The sequence below is a fragment of the Rhodnius prolixus genome, unplaced genomic scaffold (assembly GCF_049639745.1).
Source record: "Rhodnius prolixus isolate KJV_2025 unplaced genomic scaffold, Rpr scaffold_23, whole genome shotgun sequence".
Classification (NCBI taxonomy): domain Eukaryota; kingdom Metazoa; phylum Arthropoda; class Insecta; order Hemiptera; family Reduviidae; genus Rhodnius; species Rhodnius prolixus.
Window position 1 is genome coordinate 1,613,307 of NW_027411627.1, and position 22,994 is coordinate 1,636,300.

Here is a 22,994-nt window from a genome sequence, read left to right on the forward strand (position 1 = left end):
ACACTGTTTTAAAGAGTATAAAAAATTATGAATGAAACCGGAAACCGCAATTTGATATCTTCAAAATTAAAGTTGCTAGGTCATTTCAAAATCTGGTATTTATTAATCATATTTCAATTTTTTAACTTATTATCAAAGAGAAAGAAGAGCACGCGATAGGTCATTTTTATGTATTTTTTCATCCCCTTTCTACTAAAAATATTGCCAAGGCCGTAAAGCTAGTGTTTTTCTTAATATCGGGAAATAAGTCGTTTTCCGAGTGATTTTTCTTAGAAAAATCAAATGTTAAGAGCTTTAGATATTCTCAAGCATACACAAAATGGCTGAAAAACAATTTTACATCTGTTACAAACAAGAAGGTTTAATAATTATTTGGTAATTTTGGGAGAGTTGCGTTTAATTACCAAAAAATTTGGAAACCTCCTGCCACATATTTAAGTGATCAATATCTTACATGTAAAGGATCAAACTTATTTCTTAATTTATCAAATAATGTACTTTACTCAACTTGTGAAGCATGTACTGTGCCTTCAAAGGTGTCTCTTCAGATACAGAGAGCAGTTGATAACCTCCTGGCTTACCTGGCTTGCGAGTCTGAGGAGGCACCTTTCAAGACACAGTTCATGCTGCAAAAGTGCATTATTTGATAAATTAAGGAATAAATTTGATCCTTTACATAAAAGATATATATATATTTTTTTTTTTTTTTCTTTTTTTTTTTATGGCTTCCTGTCTGTGCAGATTAGCCAGAGATGTACCAGTGTATTATTTAATGATATGTGTTATGAGTACTATTGTTATTTTTGTTTTAGTGGCTATTATGTTTTATGTTTTATTTTTATTTTCAAAGTTTGATTTTGTTTTTAGTAATGAATTGAAAAATAGCCAGATACGCTTCGGATATCGGTTCTGTGAGGATGGTATGTAGGTTGGCAGGAAGTGGACATTTCGCTTTGATGACTGCATTCCACAGTTTGTCCCTATCATCTGGTGACTATTGCAATCAAGGATCAGGTGGTTGGCGTCTATAATTGTATCAGAGGGGCAAGAGCAAATTGGAGGGACTGAGATTCCTAAACGGCTGAGGTGGTGGGGCGAGAAGTTATGGTTGAAGCGCAGTAGGATCAGAGTAGTAAAGAACTTTCTACCTTCTGCTAAGTCAGAGTACCACGGTTTTTTAGGTATTGTCGGCTGCAGTGAAGTGTAAAATTTACCTTTGGCATATTTTGAATTTTCGTAATCTATAGACCATGCCCTGTAATAGGTACGTTTAGCGAAGTTCTTTAGATCTGAAGGTAACAGTTTCTCGAGCTTTAGATTCTCCAGATGTATTGCCTCTTTTGCCTTAGAGTCTGCAATTTCATTGCCAGTTATCCCTGAGTGGCCCCTAATCCATATCAATCGAACTGTCTTTCCGCTAAGACCCGCTCTCTTCAGGAGGTGGACAGTTTCGAGCACCGTGAAATCGGCGTTATACCCGGGACATTTAAGCTTGTTGAGCACACTCTTGCTATCAGAAAGTATGATAACTGTTTGTGCCTCTGTCGAGGCCACTAGATTTGCGCATTTATTGATGGCAGTGAGTTCAGCCGAGAAGACTGAGGCATGGTGGTGTAACTTATATAGTCTACTGAGGTTGGTTTGCGGGTCATACACTGAACATCCCACCCCTTCAGGGGATTTAGACCCATCAGTGTAGAGGAAGTACGCACTTGGGAACCTGGTATTTAGTTTCGCCGATAAGTATTCATTATTTGCCGATTCAGGGATGCTTTTATCGTACTGGTAGAAGTTAGTTATGAGTATGACACATTCTGGAGCTCCCAGTGTACACTCAAGGTCAAAAGAAAATGTTGGGAGATGATTACTCCGGTGTAGGGACTGCATGAATTGCGACAGAGACCAGAACTGATGTACAAGAATTGGTGTACTTTTTTTATACCAATAACTTTCAGTGAGGATTCGGGGAGCGAGTCTGCTTATTTTCTGAATGACAGGTTGATTCAACAAGGGCAGTCTGTCAGCGATATAGCGCGAGGCTAATAGGTTCCTTCGCCTCCGTTAGTAACGCGTTAATGGGGGTTGAGTTGAGAGCGCCCAGGCATGTACGAAGGGCTTTGTATTGGATGCGGTCAATCTTTTGGAGATGTGTAGGTGCCGAATCCCCATAGAGAAAGCAGCCGTAATCAATCCTGGAGCGAATTAGCTGACGGTATATCATCAAGGATATTTTTATATCTGCTCCATACATTTTATGATTCATAAATCTCAAAATATTCAGACTCTGTTCACACTTAGCTATGAGATATTCTATGTGAGTCCTCCAGAGGAGTTTTCCATCCAAATACATTCCCAAAGTTTTCATCACTGGTTCTAGTCGTAGACTGCATCCCCCGAGAACTACCGGGGATGTCACATTATATTTTCTACGTCTCGTGAAGATGGTTACACTACTCTTGCTATCAGAGATAGACATGCCTACACTGATGCACCAGTCATTAAAAGCGTACATAGCCGTATCCAGAGCATCAATGGCTGATTCGAGTGACTTCGCTTTACTGTATTGGATGATATCATCTGCAAACTGGGAAATTTTGATGGAAGGACACAGAGTCATACACATATCCGCCGTATATAGGTTGAACAAAATGGGACTAGGTACTGCCCCTTGTGGTAATCCATTGTGGGTATGTCGTGGCCCATATATTTTCCCCTTATGACGTACTGATATCAGCCGTTCATGAAACAGGTTATAGATGTGAGTAGTTATACGAGAAGGAACACCCATGTTTATCATTTTTTTAACCAAGACTGAGATGCTGACGTTATCGTACGCTTTGGTTAGATCCACATTAGCAGCAACTGTGAACATATTGTCTGAGAAACCACTATGGATGTCCATTACGAAGTTGGAGAGCGCATCCTGTGTGCTTCGTTTCTTACGGAACCCAGTCTGATGACTCGGGAGCTTGCCTTCTGCTTCAATCCACCATTCAAGACGCGTTTTTATTAGGCGTTCAAAGGTCTTACACACACACGATGATAGCGCTATTGGTCTGTGTGACGTAAACTCAGACGGGTCTTTGTTTGGTTTTAGCAGGGGTACCGCAATTTGTTTACTCCAGTCTTCAACTGAAATGTGGTTGATCCATATATCGTTGATGATTCGCAAGAATACTTTTTTCCCTGCATCAGGCAGGTGAAAGAGCATTGGGCAGTGTATGGTGTCCACTCCAGGAGGATTCGCATTTGTTTTTAGTGCATGGAGCAGTTCCCCATAGCTGAAAGGGCCACTGATTCTATGGGGGCGTGAGGGGATCTCAGGAGCTAGTTCAGGTACTGTTTCTGGGGTAAGAGAATCTAGGAAATCTGGGAGCCATTTACCATCATTTTGGGGGGAAGGGCCCCCACGACTGAGCGCCCGCACCCCATCCCAAATTTGTTTTATAGGCGTTTGAGCGTTAAACGAGTTACAGAACTCGACCCATTTAGTTTGCTTTTTAGATTTATAAATTTTGCGACATATCGCTGTACATCTCCTGCTGTTGATAAAGTTTGAGAGAGTCGGGAATCTTTTAAATTGTTTGAATGCTTGTATGTTATCATTTCTGACCTCGTCGCACTCATCGTCCCACCACGGCTTTTTCAGGAATTTTGGTTTACATCCCTTATAAGGCTTGGCTTGAGGTATCGAATCTTCGGCGGCTTTGAGAATGGCACTGATAAAACTGTTGTAATTAGAGGAGTGTTCGGAAGAGAGACACCTATTGCTGAGAAACTGATCGGAAAGCAATGAATACTTCTCCTAATTTGCGGATTTCAATTTCCATTTTTTAAAGTGGGGATTTTGATTGGCTGGTATTTGGCAATTAGTTTTGTCTACATCTATGCGTATGCCCAGATGGTTGGATCCGAAAGGTTCTTCAATTACTTTCCATTCACATCTAGTTACTAGGGGGGAGAGCACAGAGAAATATCAATTGCGGAAGGTCGCCAGTCCAATCTACTGAATAGTGTGGGGGATCCATCATTCAAAATACAAAGGTCTTCCGAATTAATTGCATCTAGCAACTGTCTGCCTTCGTAGTCACCGAACGCACATCCATAGCTATGATGATGCGCATTAAAGTCACCGCAGATAAGAACAGGGTGTTTAACGCTCCTCATTAATGAAACCCAGAAATCGGAAGATAATTTGTGTTTAGGTGAACAATATAAGGAAAGGATTTTTAGTTCTGTATTTTGTATGTTCAAAGTAATTCCGCATGTCTGAATGAAGCGATTATTAAATTTGCGATTAAAACTAAGCTCAGAGAAGTATATTTTATTTCTAATTAATATGCAGGAACCTCCGTAGCCATCTTCCCGATCAGCTCGGACTGTAGAGTAGCCAGAGATATGAAAAGGTTTATTATTTTTCAGCCAAGTCTCAGACAGAGTTGGGCACTGATTAAAAAAAAAATTAAATTCTAAATTTAATTGATTAAACTTTTTATTTGATTGAATTTATTTTTAATTTTAATCAGAATTTGATCGGCGAATTTAATCGTAATTTTAATCATATGACAATTATTTAATCAATTAAATTTCAGATTTAATCGTTAATCAAACTAATTTAATCAAACTAAAAAAATTATGATTAAATCTGAGAATTAAATTGAACTTTAATTTTAATCACCGAATTAGTTCAATTTCAATCGTTAATCAAACTAATTTAATCATCCACTTTTCGTGTGTTCCGCGTCTATGAAAAGGTTAAGAACCACTGATATAAAAGGTTAAAAATTTTTTGGGTCATGAAATTCTGTAAAATAATGGCCGTTCCATATCTCCCACTGTGAACCACGTATTCGTATGGAATTTTTTTCTCTTATACACTTTGTTCTTCTCAATTAAAAATTATAGTTATTTTGTGCACAGATCTATAAATGTAAAAGATATAAAGGGTTGAAAATTTTTTAGGTCATGAAATTCTGTAAAATTATGGCCGTTCTATATCTCCCACTGTGAACCACGTATTGGTATGGAATTTTTTTCTCTTATACACTTTGTTTTTCTCAATTAAAAACTATAGTTATTTTGTGCACAGATCTATTAATGTAGAAGATATGAAGGGTTGAAAATTTTTTGGGTCATGAAATTCTGTAAAATTATGGCCGTTCTATATCTTCCACTGTGAACCACGTATTGGTATGGAATTTTGTTCTCTTGTACACTTTGTTTTTCTCAATTATAAACTATAGTTATTTTGTGCACAGATCTATAAATGTAGAAGATATAAAGGGTTGAAAATTTTTTGGGTCATGAAATTCTGTAAAATAATGGCCGTTCTATATCTCCCACTGTGAACCACATATTCGTATGGAATTTTTTTCTCTTATACACTTTGTTCTTCTCAATTAAAAATTATAGTTATTTTGTGCACAGATCTAAAAAGGTAGACGATATAAAGGGTTGAATATTTTTTGGGTCATGAAATTCTGTAAAATTATGGCCGTTCTATATCTCCCACTGTGAACCACGTATTGGTATGGAATTTTTTTCTCTTATACACTCTGTTTTTCTCAATTATAAACTATAGTAATTTTGTGCACAGATCTAAAAAGGTAGACGATATAAAGGGTTAAAAATTTTTTGGGTCATGAAATTCTGTAAAATAATGGCCGTTCTATATCTCCCACTGTGAACCACGTATTGGTATGGAATTTATTTCTCTTATACACTTTGTTTTTCTCAACTAAAAACTATAGTTATTTTGTGCACAGATCTAAAAAGGTAGACGATATAAAGGGTTAAAAATTTTTTGGGTCATGAAATTCTGTAAAATAATGGCCGTTCTATATCTCCCACTGTGAACCACGTATTGGTATGGAATTTTTTTCTCTTATACACTTTGTTTTTCTCAACTAAAAACTATAGTTATTTTGTGCACAGATCTATAAATGTAGAAGATATAAAGGGTTGAAAATTTTTTGGGTCATGAAATTCGGTAAATTTATGGCCGTTCTATATCTCCCACTGTGAACCACGAATTGGTATAGAATTTTGTTCTCTTGTACACTCTGTTTTTCTCAATTAAAAACTATAGTTATTTTGTGCACAGATCTATAAATGTAAAAGATATAAAGGGTTGAAAATTTTTTGGGTCATGAAATTCTGTAAAATTAGGGCCGTTCTATATCTCCCACTGTGAACCACGTATTGGTATGGAATTTTGTTCTCTTATACACTTTGTTTTTCTCAATTAAAAACTATAGTTATTTTGTGCACAGATCTAAAAAGGTAGACGATATAAAGGGTTAAAAATTTTTTGGGTCATGAAATTCTGTAAAATAATGGCCGTTCTATATCTCCCACTGTGAACCACGTATTGGTATGGAATTTATTTCTCTTATACACTTTGTTTTTCTCAACTAAAAACTATAGTTATTTTGTGCACAGATCTAAAAAGGTAGACGATATAAAGGGTTAAAAATTTTTTGGGTCATGAAATTCTGTAAAATAATGGCCGTTCTATATCTCCCACTGTGAACCACGTATTGGTATGGAATTTTTTTCTCTTATACACTTTGTTTTTCTCAACTAAAAACTATAGTTATTTTGTGCACAGATCTATAAATGTAGAAGATATAAAGGGTTGAAAATTTTTTGGGTCATGAAATTCGGTAAATTTATGGCCGTTCTATATCTCCCACTGTGAACCACGAATTGGTATGGAATTTTGTTCTCGCGTACACTTTGTTTTTCTCAATTAAAAACTAGTTATTTTGTGCACAGAACTATAAATGTAGAAGATATAAATGGTTGAAAATTTTTTGGGTCATGAAATTCTGTAAAATTATAGCTGTTCTTTCTCTCCCACTGTGAACCACGAATTGGTATGGAATTTTTTTCTCTTGTACACTCTGTTTTTATCAATTTAAAACTATAGTTATTTTGTGCACCGATCTATAAATGTAGAAGATATAAAGGGTTGAAAATTTTTTGGGTCATGAAATTCTGTAAAATTAGGGCCGTTCTATATCTCCCACTGTGAACCACGTATTGGTATGGAATTTTGTTCTCTTATACACTTTGTTTTTCTCAATTAAAAACTATAGTTATTTTGTGCACAGATCTATAAATGTAAAAGATATAAAGCGTTGAAAATTTTTTGGGTCATGAAATTCTGTAAAATTATGGCCGTTCTATATTTTTCACTGTGAACCACGTATTGGTATGGAATTTTGTTCTCTTGTACACTTTGTTTTTCTCAATTATAAACTATAGTTATTTTGTGCACAGATCTATAAATGTAGAAGATATAAAGGGTTGAAAATTTTTTGGGTCATGAAATTCTGTAAAATAATGGCCGTTCTATATCTCCCACTGTGAACCACGTATTCGTATGGAATTTTTTTCTCTTATACACTTTGTTCTTCTCAATTAAAAATTATAGTTATTTTGTGCACAGATCTATAAATGTAAAAGATATAAAGGGTTGAAAATTTTTTAGGTCATGAAATTCTGTAAAATTATGGCCGTTCTATATCTCCCACTGTGAACCACGTATTGGTATGGAATTTTTTTCTCTTATACACTTTGTTTTTCTCAATTAAAAACTATAGTTATTTTGTGCACAGATCTATTAATGTAGAAGATATGAAGGGTTGAAAATTTTTTGGGTCATGAAATTCTGTAAAATTATGGCCGTTCTATATCTTCCACTGTGAACCACGTATTGGTATGGAATTTTGTTCTCTTGTACACTTTGTTTTTCTCAATTATAAACTATAGTTATTTTGTGCACAGATCTATAAATGTAGAAGATATAAAGGGTTGAAAATTTTTTGGGTCATGAAATTCTGTAAAATAATGGCCGTTCTATATCTCCCACTGTGAACCACATATTCGTATGGAATTTTTTTCTCTTATACACTTTGTTCTTCTCAATTAAAAATTATAGTTATTTTGTGCACAGATCTAAAAAGGTAGACGATATAAAGGGTTGAATATTTTTTGGGTCATGAAATTCTGTAAAATTATGGCCGTTCTATATCTCCCACTGTGAACCACGTATTGGTATGGAATTTTTTTCTCTTATACACTCTGTTTTTCTCAATTATAAACTATAGTAATTTTGTGCACAGATCTAAAAAGGTAGACGATATAAAGGGTTAAAAATTTTTTGGGTCATGAAATTCTGTAAAATAATGGCCGTTCTATATCTCCCACTGTGAACCACGTATTGGTATGGAATTTATTTCTCTTATACACTTTGTTTTTCTCAACTAAAAACTATAGTTATTTTGTGCACAGATCTAAAAAGGTAGACGATATAAAGGGTTAAAAATTTTTTGGGTCATGAAATTCTGTAAAATAATGGCCGTTCTATATCTCCCACTGTGAACCACGAATTGGTATAGAATTTTGTTCTCTTGTACACTCTGTTTTTCTCAATTAAAAACTATAGTTATTTTGTGCACAGATCTATAAATGTAAAAGATATAAAGGGTTGAAAATTTTTTGGGTCATGAAATTCTGTAAAATTAGGGCCGTTCTATATCTCCCACTGTGAACCACGTATTGGTATGGAATTTTGTTCTCTTATACACTTTGTTTTTCTCAATTAAAAACTATAGTTATTTTGTGCACAGATCTAAAAAGGTAGACGATATAAAGGGTTAAAAATTTTTTGGGTCATGAAATTCTGTAAAATAATGGCCGTTCTATATCTCCCACTGTGAACCACGTATTGGTATGGAATTTATTTCTCTTATACACTTTGTTTTTCTCAACTAAAAACTATAGTTATTTTGTGCACAGATCTAAAAAGGTAGACGATATAAAGGGTTAAAAATTTTTTGGGTCATGAAATTCTGTAAAATAATGGCCGTTCTATATCTCCCACTGTGAACCACGTATTGGTATGGAATTTTTTTCTCTTATACACTTTGTTTTTCTCAACTAAAAACTATAGTTATTTTGTGCACAGATCTATAAATGTAGAAGATATAAAGGGTTGAAAATTTTTTGGGTCATGAAATTCGGTAAATTTATGGCCGTTCTATATCTCCCACTGTGAACCACGAATTGGTATGGAATTTTGTTCTCGCGTACACTTTGTTTTTCTCAATTAAAAACTAGTTATTTTGTGCACAGAACTATAAATGTAGAAGATATAAATGGTTGAAAATTTTTTGGGTCATGAAATTCTGTAAAATTATAGCTGTTCTTTCTCTCCCACTGTGAACCACGAATTGGTATGGAATTTTTTTCTCTTGTACACTCTGTTTTTATCAATTTAAAACTATAGTTATTTTGTGCACCGATCTATAAATGTAGAAGATATAAAGGGTTGAAAATTTTTTGGGTCATGAAATTCTGTAAAATTAGGGCCGTTCTATATCTCCCACTGTGAACCACGTATTGGTATGGAATTTTGTTCTCTTATACACTTTGTTTTTCTCAATTAAAAACTATAGTTATTTTGTGCACAGATCTATAAATGTAAAAGATATAAAGGGTTGAAAATTTTTTGGGTCATGAAATTCTGTAAAATTATGGCCGTTCTATATTTTTCACTGTGAACCACGTATTGGTATGGAATTTTGTTCTCTTGTACACTTTGTTTTTCTCAATTATAAACTATAGTTATTTTGTGCACAGATCTATAAATGTAGAAGATATAAAGGGTTGAAAATTTTTTGGGTCATGAAATTCTGTAAAATAATGGCCGTTCTATATCTCCCACTGTGAACCACGTATTCGTATGGAATTTTTTTCTCTTATACACTTTGTTCTTCTCAATTAAAAATTATAGTTATTTTGTGCACAGATCTAAAAAAGTAGACGATATAAAGGGTTAAAAATTTTTTGGGTCATGAAATTCTGTAAAATAATGGCCGTTCTATATCTCCCACTGTGAACCACGTATTGGTATGGAATTTTTTTCTCTTTTACACTTTGTTTTTCTCAACTATAAACTATAGTTATTTTGTGCACAGATCTATAAATGTAGAAGATATAAAGGGTTGAAAATTTTTTGGGTCATGAAATTCTGTAAAATTATGGCCGTTCTATATCTCCCACTGTGAACCACGTATTGGTATGGAATTTTGTTCTCTCATACACTTTGTTTTTCTCAATTAAAAACTATAGTTATTTTGTGCACAGATCTATAAATGTAAAAGATATAAAGGGTTGGAAATTTTTGGGTCATGAAATTCTGTAAAATTATGGCCGTTCTATATCTCCCACTGTGAACCACGTATTGGTATGGAATTTTGTTCTCTTATACACTTTGTTTTTCTCAATTAAAAACTATAGTTATTTTGTGCACAGATCTATTAATGTAGAAGATATAAAGGGTTGAAAATTTTTTGGGTCATGAAATTCTGTAAAATTATTGCCGTTCTATATTTTCCACTGTGAACCACGTATTGGTATGGGATTTTGTTCTCTTGTACACATTGTTTTTCTCAATTAAAAACAATAGTTATTTTGTGCACAGATCTATAAATGTAGAAGATATAAAGGGTTGAAAATTTTTTGGGTCATGAAATTCTGTTAAATTATAGCCGTTCTATATCTCCCACTGTGAACCACGAATTGGTATGGAATTTTGTTCTCGCGTACACTTTGTTTTTCTCAATTAAAAACTAGTTATTTTGTGCACAGAACTATAAATGTAGAAGATATAAAGGGTTGAAAATTTTTTGGGTCCTGCAATTCTGTAAAATTATGGCTGTTCTTTATCTCCTACTGTGAACCACGTATTGGTATGGAATTTTGTTCTCTTGTACACTTTGTTTTTCTCAATTAAAAACTATAGTTATTTTGTGCACAGATCTATAAATGTAGAAGATATAAATGGTTGAAAATTTTTTGGGTCATGAAATTCTGTAAAATTATAGCTGTTCTTTCTCTCCCACTGTGAACCACGAATTGGTATGGAATTTTTTTCTCTTGTACACTCTGTTTTTATCAATTTAAAACTATAGTTATTTTGTGCACCGATCTATAAATGTAGAAGATATAAAGGGTTGAAAATTTTTTGGGTCATGAAATTCTGTAAAATTAGGGCCGTTCTATATCTCCCACTGTGAACCACGTATTGGTATGGAATTTTGCTCTCTTATACACTTTGTTTTTCTCAATTAAAAACTATAGTTATTTTGTGCACAGATCTATAAATGTAAAAGATATAAAGGGTTGAAAATTTTTTGGGTCATGAAATTCTGTAAAATTATGGCCGTTCTATATCTTCCACTGTGAACCACGTATTGGTATGGAATTTTGTTCTCTTGTACACATGGTTTTTCTCAATTAAAAACTATAGTTATTTTGTGCACAGATCTATAAATGTAGAAGATATAAATGGTTGAAAATTTTTTGGGTCATGAAATTCTGTAAAATTATAGCTGTTCTTTCTCTCCCACTGTGAACCACGAATTGGTATGGAATTTTTTTCTCTTGTACACTCTGTTTTTCTCAATTTAAAACTATAGTTATTTTTTGCACCGATCTATAAATGTAGAAGATATAAAGGGTTGAAAATTTTTCGGGTCATGAAATTCTGTAAAATTATAGCCGTTCTATATCTCCCACTGTGAACCACGTATTGGTATGGAATTTTTTTCTCTTTTACACTTTGTTTTTCTCAACTATAAACTATAGTTATTTTGTGCACAGATCTATAAATGTAGAAGATATAAAGGGTTGAAAATTTTTTGGGTCATGAAATTCTGTAAAATTATGGCCGTTCTATATCTCCCACTGTGAACCACGTATTGGTATGGAATTTTGTTCTCTCATACACTTTGTTTTTCTCAATTAAAAACTATAGTTATTTTGTGCACAGATCTATAAATGTAAAAGATATAAAGGGTTGTAAATTTTTGGGTCATGAAATTCTGTAAAATTATGGCCGTTCTATATCTCCCACTGTGAACCACGTATTGGTATGGAATTTTGTTCTCTTATACACTTTGTTTTTCTCAATTAAAAACTATAGTTATTTTGTGCACAGATCTATTAATGTAGAAGATATAAAGGGTTGAAAATTTTTTGGGTCATGAAATTCTGTAAAATTATTGCCGTTCTATATTTTCCACTGTGAACCACGTATTGGTATGGGATTTTGTTCTCTTGTACACATTGTTTTTCTCAATTAAAAACAATAGTTATTTTGTGCACAGATCTATAAATGTAGAAGATATAAAGGGTTGAAAATTTTTTGGGTCATGAAATTCTGTTAAATTATAGCCGTTCTATATCTCCCACTGTGAACCACGAATTGGTATGGAATTTTGTTCTCGCGTACACTTTGTTTTTCTCAATTAAAAACTAGTTATTTTGTGCACAGAACTATAAATGTAGAAGATACAAAGGGTTGAAAATTTTTTGGGTCCTGCAATTCTGTAAAATTATGGCTGTTCTTTATCTCCTACTGTGAACCACGTATTGGTATGGAATTTTGTTCTCTTGTACACTTTGTTTTTCTCAATTAAAAACTATAGTTATTTTGTGCACAGATTAAATGTAGAAAATATAAATGGTTGAAAATTTTTTGGGTCATGAAATTCTGTAAAATTATAGCTGTTCTTTCTCTCCCACTGTGAACCACGAATTGGTATGGAATTTTTTTCTCTTGTACACTCTGTTTTTATCAATTTAAAACTATAGTTATTTTGTGCACCGATCTATAAATGTAGAAGATATAAAGGGTTGAAAATTTTTTGGGTCATGAAATTCTGTAAAATTAGGGCCGTTCTATATCTCCCACTGTGAACCACGTATTGGTATGGAATTTTGCTCTCTTATACACTTTGTTTTTCTCAATTAAAAACTATAGTTATTTTGTGCACAGATCTATAAATGTAAAAGATATAAAGGGTTGAAAATTTTTTGGGTCATGAAATTCTGTAAAATTATGGCCGTTCTATATCTTCCACTGTGAACCACGTATTGGTATGGAATTTTGTTCTCTTGTACACATGGTTTTTCTCAATTAAAAACTATAGTTATTTTGTGCACAGATCTATAAATGTAGAAGATATAAATGGTTGAAAATTTTTTGGGTCATGAAATTCTGTAAAATTATAGCTGTTCTTTCTCTCCCACTGTGAACCACGAATTGGTATGGAATTTTTTTCTCTTGTACACTCTGTTTTTCTCAATTTAAAACTATAGTTATTTTTTGCACCGATCTATAAATGTAGAAGATATAAAGGGTTGAAAATTTTTCGGGTCATGAAATTCTGTAAAATTATAGCCGTTCTATATCTCCCACTGTGAACCACGAATTAGTTTGGAATTTTGTTCTCTTGTGCGCTTTGTTTTTCTCAATTACAAACTACAGTTATTTTGTGCACAGATCTATAAATGTAGAAGATATAAAGGGTTGAAAATTTTTTGGGTCATGAAATTCTGTAAAATTATGTCCATTCTACCTATATCTCCCACTGTGAACCACGTATTGGTATGGAATTTTTTTCTCTTATACACTTTGTTTTTTTCTCAATTACAAACTACAGTTATTACGTGCACAGATGTATAAATGTAGAAGATATAAAGGGTTGAAAATTTTTTGGGTCATGAAATTCAGTAAAATTATGGCCGTTCTATATCTCCTACTGTGAACCACGTATTGGTATGGAATTTTTTTCTCTTGTACATTTTGTTTTTCTCAATTATAAACTATAGTCATTTTGTGCACAGATCTATAAATGTAGAAGATATAAAGGGTTGAATATTTTTAGGGTCATGAAATTCTGTAAAATTATGGCCGTTTTATATCTGCCACTGTGAACCACGTATTGGTATGGAATTTTTTTCTCTTGTACATTTTGTTTTTCTCAATTATAAACTATAGTTAATTTGTGCACAGATCTATAAATGTAGAAGATATAAATGGTAGAAAATTTTTTGGGTAATGAAATTCTGTAAAATAATTGCCGTTCTATATCTCCCACTGTGAACCACGTATTGGTTTGGAATTTTTTTCTGTTATACACTTTGTTTTTCTCAATTACAAACTTCAGTTATTTTGTGCACAGATCTATAAATGTAGATGATATAAAGGGTTGAAAATTTTTTGGGTCATGAAAATCTGCAAAATTATGGCCGTTCTATATCTGCCACTGTGAACCACGTATTGGTATGGACTTTTTTTCTCTTATACACTTTGTTTTTCTCAATTACAAACTTCAGTTATTTTGTGCACAGATCTGTAAATGTAGAAGATATAATGGGTTGAAAATTTTTTGGGTCATGAAATTCTGTAGAATTATGGCCGTTTTATATCTCCCACTGTGAACCACGTATTGGTATGGAATTTTTTTCTCTTATACACTTTGTTTTTCTCAATTACAAACTACAGTTACTTTGTGCACAGGTCTATAAATGTAGAAGATATAAAGGGTTGAAAATTTTTTGGGTCATGAAATTCTCTAAAATTATGGCCGTTCAATATCTCCTACTGTGAACCACGTATTGGTATGGAATTTTTTTCTCTTATACACATTGTTTTTCTCAATTACAAACTACAGTTATTTTGTGCTCAGATCTATAAATGTAGAAGATATAAAGGGTTGAAAATTTTTTGGGTCATGAAATTCTGTAAAATTATGGCCGTTCTATATCTCTCACTGTGAACCACGAATTGGTATGGAATTTTGTTCTCTCGTACACTTAGTTTTTCTCATTTAAAAACTATAGTTATTTTGTGCACAGATCTATAAATGTAGATGATATGAAGGGTTGAAAATTTTTTGAGTCATGAAATTCTGTAAAATTATGGCCGTTCTATATCTCCCACTGTGAACCACGTATTGGTATGGAATTTACTTCTCTTGTACACTTTGTTTTTCTCAATTAAAAACTATAGTTATTTTGTGCTAAGATCTATAAATGTAGAAGATATAAAGGGTTGAAAATTTTTTGGGTCATGAAATTCTGTAAAATTATGGCCGTTCTATATCTCCCACTGTGAACCACGAATTGGTATAGAATTTTGTTCTCTTGTACACATTGTTTTTCTCAATTAAAAACTATAGTTATTTTGTGCACAGATCTATAAATGTAGATGATATAAATGGTTGAAAATTTATTGGGTCATGAAATTCTGTAAAATTATAGCTGTTCTTTCTCTCCCACTGTGAACCACGAATTGGTATGGAATTTTGTTCTCTGGTACGCTTTGTTTTTCTCAATTACAAACTACAGTTATTTTGTGCACAGATCTATAAATGTAGAAGATATAAATGGTTGAAAATTTTTTGGGTAATGAAATTCTGTAAAATAATTGCCGTTCTATATCTCCCACTGTTAACCACGTATTGGTTTGGAATTTTTTTCTGTTATACACTTTGTTTTTCTCAATTACAAACTTCAGTTATTTTGTGAACAGATCTATAAATGTAGATGATATAAAGGGTTGAAAATTTTTTGGGTCATGAAAATCTGCAAAATTATGGCCGTTCTATATCTGCCACTGTGAACCACGTATTGGTATGGACTTTTTTTCTCCTATACACTTTGTTTTTCTCATTTAAAAACTATAGTTATTTTGTGCACAGATCTATAAATGTAGATGATATGAAGGGTTGAAAATTTTTTGACTCATGAAATTCTGTAAAATTATAGCTGTTCTTTCTCTCCCACTGTGAACCACGAATTGGTATGGAATTTTTTTCTCTTGTACACTCTGTTTTTCTCAATTTAAAACTATAGTTATTTTGTGCACCGATCTATAAATGTAGAAGATATAAAGGGTTGAAAATTTTTCGGGTCAGGAAATTCTGTAAAATTATAGCCGTTCTATATCTCCCACTGTGAACCACGAATTGGTTTGGAATTTTGTTCACTGGTACGCTTTGTTTTTCTCAATTACAAACTACAGTTATTTTGTGCACAGATCTATAAATGTAGAAGACATAAATGGTTGAAAATTTTTTGGGTAATGAAATTCTGTAAAATAATTGCCGTTCTATATCTCCCACTGTGAACCACGTATTGGTTTGGAATTTTTTTCTGTTATACACTTTGTTTTTCTCAATTACAAACTTCAGTTATTTTGTGCACAGATCTATAAATGTAGATGATATAAAGGGTTGAAAATTTTTTGGGTCATGAAAATCAGCAAAATTATGGCCGTTCTATATCTGCCACTGTGAACCACGTATTGGTATGGACTTTTTTTCTCCTATACACTTTGTTTTTCTCAATTACAAACTTCAGTTATTTTGTGCACAGATCTGTAAATGTAGAAGATATAATGGGTTGAAAATTTTTTGGGTCATGAAATTCTCTAAAATTATGGCCGTTTTATATCTCCCACTGTGAACCAAGTATTGGTATGGAATTTTTTTCTCTTATACACTTTGTTTTTCTCAATTACAAACTACAGTTACTTTGTGCACAGGTCTATAAGTGTAGAAGATATAAAGGGTCTAAAATTTTTTGGGTCATGAAATTCTCTAAAATTATGGCCGTTCAATATCTCCTACTGTGAACCACGTATTGGTATGGAATTTTTTTCTCTTGTACATTTTGTTTTTCTCAATTATAAACTATAGTCATTTTGTGCACAGATCTATAAATGTAGAAGATATGAAGGGTTGAATATTTTTTGGGTCATGAAATTCTGTAAAATTATGGCCGTTCTATATCTCCTACTGTGAACTACGAATTGGTATGGAATTTTGTTCTCTCGTACACTTAGTTTTTCTCATTTAAAAACTATAGTTATTTTGTGCACAGATCTATAAATGTAGATGATATGAAGGGTTGAAAATTTTTTGAGTCATGAAATTCTGTAAAATTATGGCCGTTCTATATCTCCCACTGTGAACCACGAATTGGTATGGAATTTACTTCTCTTGTACACTTTGTTTTTCTCAATTAAAAACTATAGTTATTTTGTGCTAAGATCTATAAATGTAGAAGATATAAAGGGTTGAAAATTTTTTGAGTCATGAAATTCTGTAAAATTATGGCCGTTCTATATCTCTCACTGTGAACCACGAATTGGTATAGAATTTTGTTCTCTTGTACACATTGTTTTTCTCAATTAAAAACTATAGTTATTTTGTGCACAGATCTATAAATGTAGATGATATAAATGGTTGAAAATTTTTTGGGTCATGAAATTCTGTAAAATTATAGCTGTTCTACCTATATCTCCCACTGTGAACCACGTATTGGTATGGAATTTTTTTCTCTTATACACTTTGTTTTTTTCTCAATTACAAACTACAGTTATTACGTGCACAGATGTATAAATGTAGAAGATATAATGGGTTGAAAATTTTTTGGGTCATGAAATTCAGTAAAATTATGGCCGTTCTATATCTCCTACTGTGAACCACGTATTGGTATGGAATTTTTTTCTCTTGTACATTTTGTTTTTCTCAATTATAAACTATAGTCATTTTGTGCACAGATCTATAAATGTAGAAGATATAAAGGGTTGAATATTTTTAGGGTCATGAAATTCTGTAAAATTATGGCCGTTTTATATCTGCCACTGTGAACCACGTATTGGTATGGAATTTTTTTCTCCTGTACATTTTGTTTTTCTCAATTATAAACTATAGTTAATTTGTGCACAGATCTATAAATGTAGAAGATATAAATGGTAGAAAATTTTTTGGGTAATGAAATTCTGTAAAATAATTGCCGTTCTATATCTCCCACTGTGAACCACGTATTGGTTTGGAATTTTTTTCTGTTATACACTTTGTTTTTCTCAATTACAAACTTCAGTTATTTTGTGCACAGATCTATAAATGTAGATGATATAAAGGGTTGAAAATTTTTTGGGTCATGAAAATCTGCAAAATTATGGCCGTTCTATATCTGCCACTGTGAACCACGTATTGGTATGGACTTTTTTTCTCTTATACACTTTGTTTTTCTCAATTACAAACTTCAGTTATTTTGTGCACAGATCTGTAAATGTAGAAGATATAATGGGTTGAAAATTTTTTGGGTCATGAAATTCGGTAAAATTATGGCCGTTTTATATCTCCCACTGTGAACCACGTATTGGTATGGAATTTTTTTCTCTTATACACTTTGTTTTTCTCAATTACAAACTACAGTTACTTTGTGCACAGGTCTATAAATGTAGAAGATATAAAGGGTTGAAAATTTTTTGGGTCATGAAATTCTCTAAAATTATGGCCGTTCAATATCTCCTACTGTGAACCACGTATTGGTATGGAATTTTTTTCTCTTATACACATTGTTTTTCTCAATTGCAAACTACAGTTATTTTGTGCTCAGATCTATAAATGTAGAAGATATAAAGGGTTGAAAATTTTTTGGGTCATGAAATTCTGTAAAATTATGGCCGTTCTATATCTCTCACTGTGAACCACGAATTGGTATGGAATTTTGTTCCCTCGTACACTTAGTTTTTCTCATTTAAAAACTATAGTTATTTTGTGCACAGATCTATAAATGTAGATGATATGAAGGGTTGAAAATTTTTTGAGTCATGAAATTCTGTAAAATTATGGCCGTTCTATATCTCCCACTGTGAACCACGAATTGGTATGGAATTTACTTCTCTTGTACACTTTGTTTTTCTCAATTAAAAACTATAGTTATTTTGTGCTAAGATCTATAAATGTAGAAGATATAAAGGGTTGAAAATTTTTTGGGTCATGAAATTCTGTAAAATTATGGCCGTTCTATATCTCCCACTGTGAACCACGAATTGGTATAGAATTTTGTTCTCTTGTACACATTGTTTTTCTCAATTAAAAACTATAGTTATTTTGTGCACAGATCTATGAATGTAGATGATATAAATGGTTGAAAATTTTTTGGGTCATGAAATTCTGTAAAATTATAGCTGTTCTTTCTCTCCCACTGTGAACCACGAATTGGTATGGAATTTTGTTCTCTGGTACGCTTTGTTTTTCTCAATTACAAACTACAGTTATTTTGTGCACAGATCTATAAATGTAGAAGATATAAATGGTTGAAAATTTTTTGGGTAATGAAATTCTGTAAAATAATTGCCGTTCTATATCTCCCACTGTGAACCACGTATTGGTTTGGAATTTTTTTCTGTTATACACTTTGTTTTTCTCAATTACAAACTTCAGTTATTTTGTGCACAGATCTATAAATGTAGATGATATAAAGGGTTGAAAATTTTTTGGGTCATGAAAATCTGCAAAATTATGGCCGTTCTATATCTGCCACTGTGAACCACGTATTGGTATGGACTTTTTTTCTCCTATACACTTTGTTTTTCTCATTTAAAAACTATAGTTATTTTGTGCACAGATCTATAAATGTAGATGATATGAAGGGTTGAAAATTTTTTGAGTCATGAAATTCTGTAAAATTATAGCTGTTCTTTCTCTCCCACTGTGAACCACGAATTGGTATGGAATTTTTTTCTCTTGTACACTCTGTTTTTCTCAATTTAAAACTATAGTTATTTTGTGCACCGATCTATAAATGTAGAAGATATAAAGGGTTGAAAATTTTTCGGGTCAGGAAATTCTGTAAAATTATAGCCGTTCTATATCTCCCACTGTGAACCACGAATTGGTTTGGAATTTTGTTCTCTGGTACGCTTTGTTTTTCTCAATTACAAACTACAGTTATTTTGTGCACAGATCTATAAATGTAGAAGATATAAATGGTTGAAAATTTTTTGGGTAATGAAATTCTGTAAAATAATTGCCGTTCTATATCTCCCACTGTGAACCACGTATTGGTTTGGAATTTTTTTCTGTTATACACTTTGTTTTTCTCAATTACAAACTTCAGTTATTTTGTGCACAGATCTATAAATGTAGATGATATAAAGGGTTGAAAATTTTTTGGGTCATGAAAATCTGCAAAATTATGGCCGTTCTATATCTGCCACTGTGAACCACGTATTGGTATGGACTTTTTTTCTCCTATACACTTTGTTTTTCTCAATTACAAACTTCAGTTATTTTGTGCACAGATCTGTAAATGTAGAAGATATAATGGGTTGAAAATTTTTTGGGTCATGAAATTCTCTAAAATTATGGCCGTTTTATATCTCCCACTGTGAACCAAGTATTGGTATGGAATTTTTTTCTCTTATACACTTTGTTTTTCTCAATTACAAACTACAGTTACTTTGTGCACAGGTCTATAAATGTAGAAGATATAAAGGGTCTAAAATTTTTTGGGTCATGAAATTCTCTAAAATTATGGCCGTTCAATATCTCCTACTGTGAACCACGTATTGGTATGGAATTTTTTTCTCTTGTACATTTTGTTTTTCTCAATTATAAACTATAGTCATTTTGTGCACAGATCTATAAATGTAGAAGATATAAAGGGTTGAATATTTTTTGGGTCATGAAATTCTGTAAAATTATGGCCGTTCTATATCTCCTACTGTGAACTACGAATTGGTATGGAATTTTGTTCTCTCGTACACTTAGTTTTTCTCATTTAAAAACTATAGTTATTTTGTGCACAGATCTATAAATGTAGATGATATGAAGGGTTGAAAATTTTTTGAGTCATGAAATTCTGTAAAATTATGGCCGTTCTATATCTCCCACTGTGAACCACGAATTGGTATGGAATTTACTTCTCTTGTACACTTTGTTTTTCTCAATTAAAAACTATAGTTATTTTGTGCTAAGATCTATAAATGTAGAAGATATAAAGGGTTGAAAATTTTTTGGGTCATGAAATTCTGTAAAATTATGGCCGTTCTATATCTCTCACTGTGAACCACGAATTGGTATAGAATTTTGTTCTCTTGTACACATTGTTTTTCTCAATTAAAAACTATAGTTATTTTGTGCACAGATCTATAAATGTAGATGATATAAATGGTTGAAAATTTTTTGGGTCATGAAATTCTGTAAAATTATAGCTGTTCTTTCTCTCCCACTGTGAACCACGAATTGGTATGGAATTTTTTTCTCTTGTACACTCTGTTTTTCTCAATTTAAAACTATACTTATTTTGTGCACCGATCTATAAATGTAGAAGATATAAAGGGTTGAAAATTTTTCGGGTCAGGAAATTCTGTAAAATTATAGCCGTTCTATATCTCCCACTGTGAACCACGAATTGGTTTGGAATTTTGTTCTCTTGTACGCTTTGTTTTTCTCAATTACAAACTACAGTTATTTTGTGCACAGATCTATAAATGTAGAAGATATAAATGGTTGAAAATTTTTTGGGTAATGAAATTCTGTAAAATAATTGCCGTTCTATATCTCCCACTGTGAACCACGTATTGGTTTGGAATTTATTTCTGTTATACACTTTGTTTTTCTCAATTACAAACTTCAGTTATTTTGTGCACAGATCTATAAATGTAGATGATATAAAGGGTTGAAAATTTTTTGGGTCATGAAAATCTGCAAAATTATGGCCGTTCTATATCTGCCACTGTGAACCACGTATTGGTATGGACTTTTTTTCTCCTATACACTTTGTTTTTCTCAATTACAAACTTCAGTTATTTTGTGCACAGATCTGTAAATGTAGAAGATATAATGGGTTGAAAATTTTTTGGGTCATGAAATTCTCTAAAATTATGGCCGTTTTATATCTCCCACTGTGAACCACGTATTGGTATGGAATTTTTTTCTCTTATACACTTTGTTTTTCTCAATTACAAACTACAGTTACTTTGTGCACAGGTCTATAAATGTAGAAGATATAAAGGGTCTAAAATTTTTTGGGTCATGAAATTCTCTAAAATTATGGCCGTTCAATATCTCCTACTGTGAACCACGTATTGGTATGGAATTTTTTTCTCTTGTACATTTTGTTTTTCTCAATTATAAACTATAGTCATTTTGTGCACAGATCTATAAATGTAGAAGATATAAAGGGTTGAAAATTTTTTGGGTCATGAAATTCTGTATAATTATGGCCGTTTTATATCTGCCACTGTGAACCACGTATTGGTATGAAATTTTTTTCTCTTATACACTTTGTTTTTCTCAATTACAAACTACAGTTATTTTGTGCACAGATCTATAAATGTAGAGGATATAAATGGTTGAAAATTTTTTGGGTCATGAAATTCTGTAAAATTATGGCCGTTCTATGTCTCCCACTTTGAACCACGTATTGGTATGGAATTTTTTTCTCTTGTACATTTTGTTTTTCTCAATTATAAACTATAGTTATTTTGTGCACAGATCTATAAATGTAGAAGATATAAAGGGTTGAAAATTTTTTGGGTCATGAAATTCTGTAAAATTATGGCCGTTTTATATCTCCTACTGTGAACCACGTATTGGTATGGAATTTTTTTCTCTTGTACATTTTGTTTTTCTCAATTATAAACTATAGTTATTTTGTGCACAGATCTAAAAATGTAGAAGATATACAGTCGAATCTCGCTTAACGAGCGTAATTCGTTCCAGAACCTTACTCGTTAAGCGAATTACTCGTTAAGCGAAACAATTTTTTTCATTTAAATTAAAATAAAAGGGGATAATTGGTTCCATGCAAAAAAAATATTGATAAAAATTTTTTTTATAACATTTATTTTGAAAAAATTATATACATATGTACATATTATGTAATATAATATAAATTACATATATTAATTGAGATAAATATGTACATTCATAATTAATCCTTTTAATTATAAATTTGTCCAATGTTCCTTGTTTCTGCCGTCGCTTTAAAATGTCTTCAAAATGTGACACAGCATTATCATTAAATAAATTTATAGATCGCATAGCCACAGCCTTATTCGGGTGATAGTTTTCTACGTGTGTTGCAACAGTTTCCCATGCTTTCAACATTTTTCTTATTGCGCTGGATGATTGTTGTTCCTCTGATATTTTCTCCTCTTTGTCTAATAAATTCTCTTCCACCAATTCTTGTTGTGAAATGTGTTGCAACTCAACAAGTTCCTCTGTGGATAGCTCTTGACTATGATCGTTCAACCCCTAGAACAATCTAAGCCTTTCTTCTCTGCCCAGGGCAACTTCGTTACAATATTTAAACACAAATGTCACTATATG

The 22,994-nt window shown here is 32.3% G+C and overlaps 1 protein-coding gene across 2 annotated transcripts in view; it reads left to right on the top strand.

Annotated features, from left to right (window-relative positions):
• Positions 1-22,994, top strand: part of Sur (Sulfonylurea receptor) — an 88,565-nt gene that overhangs the window by 49,583 nt on the left and 15,988 nt on the right. The window lies entirely within an intron of this gene.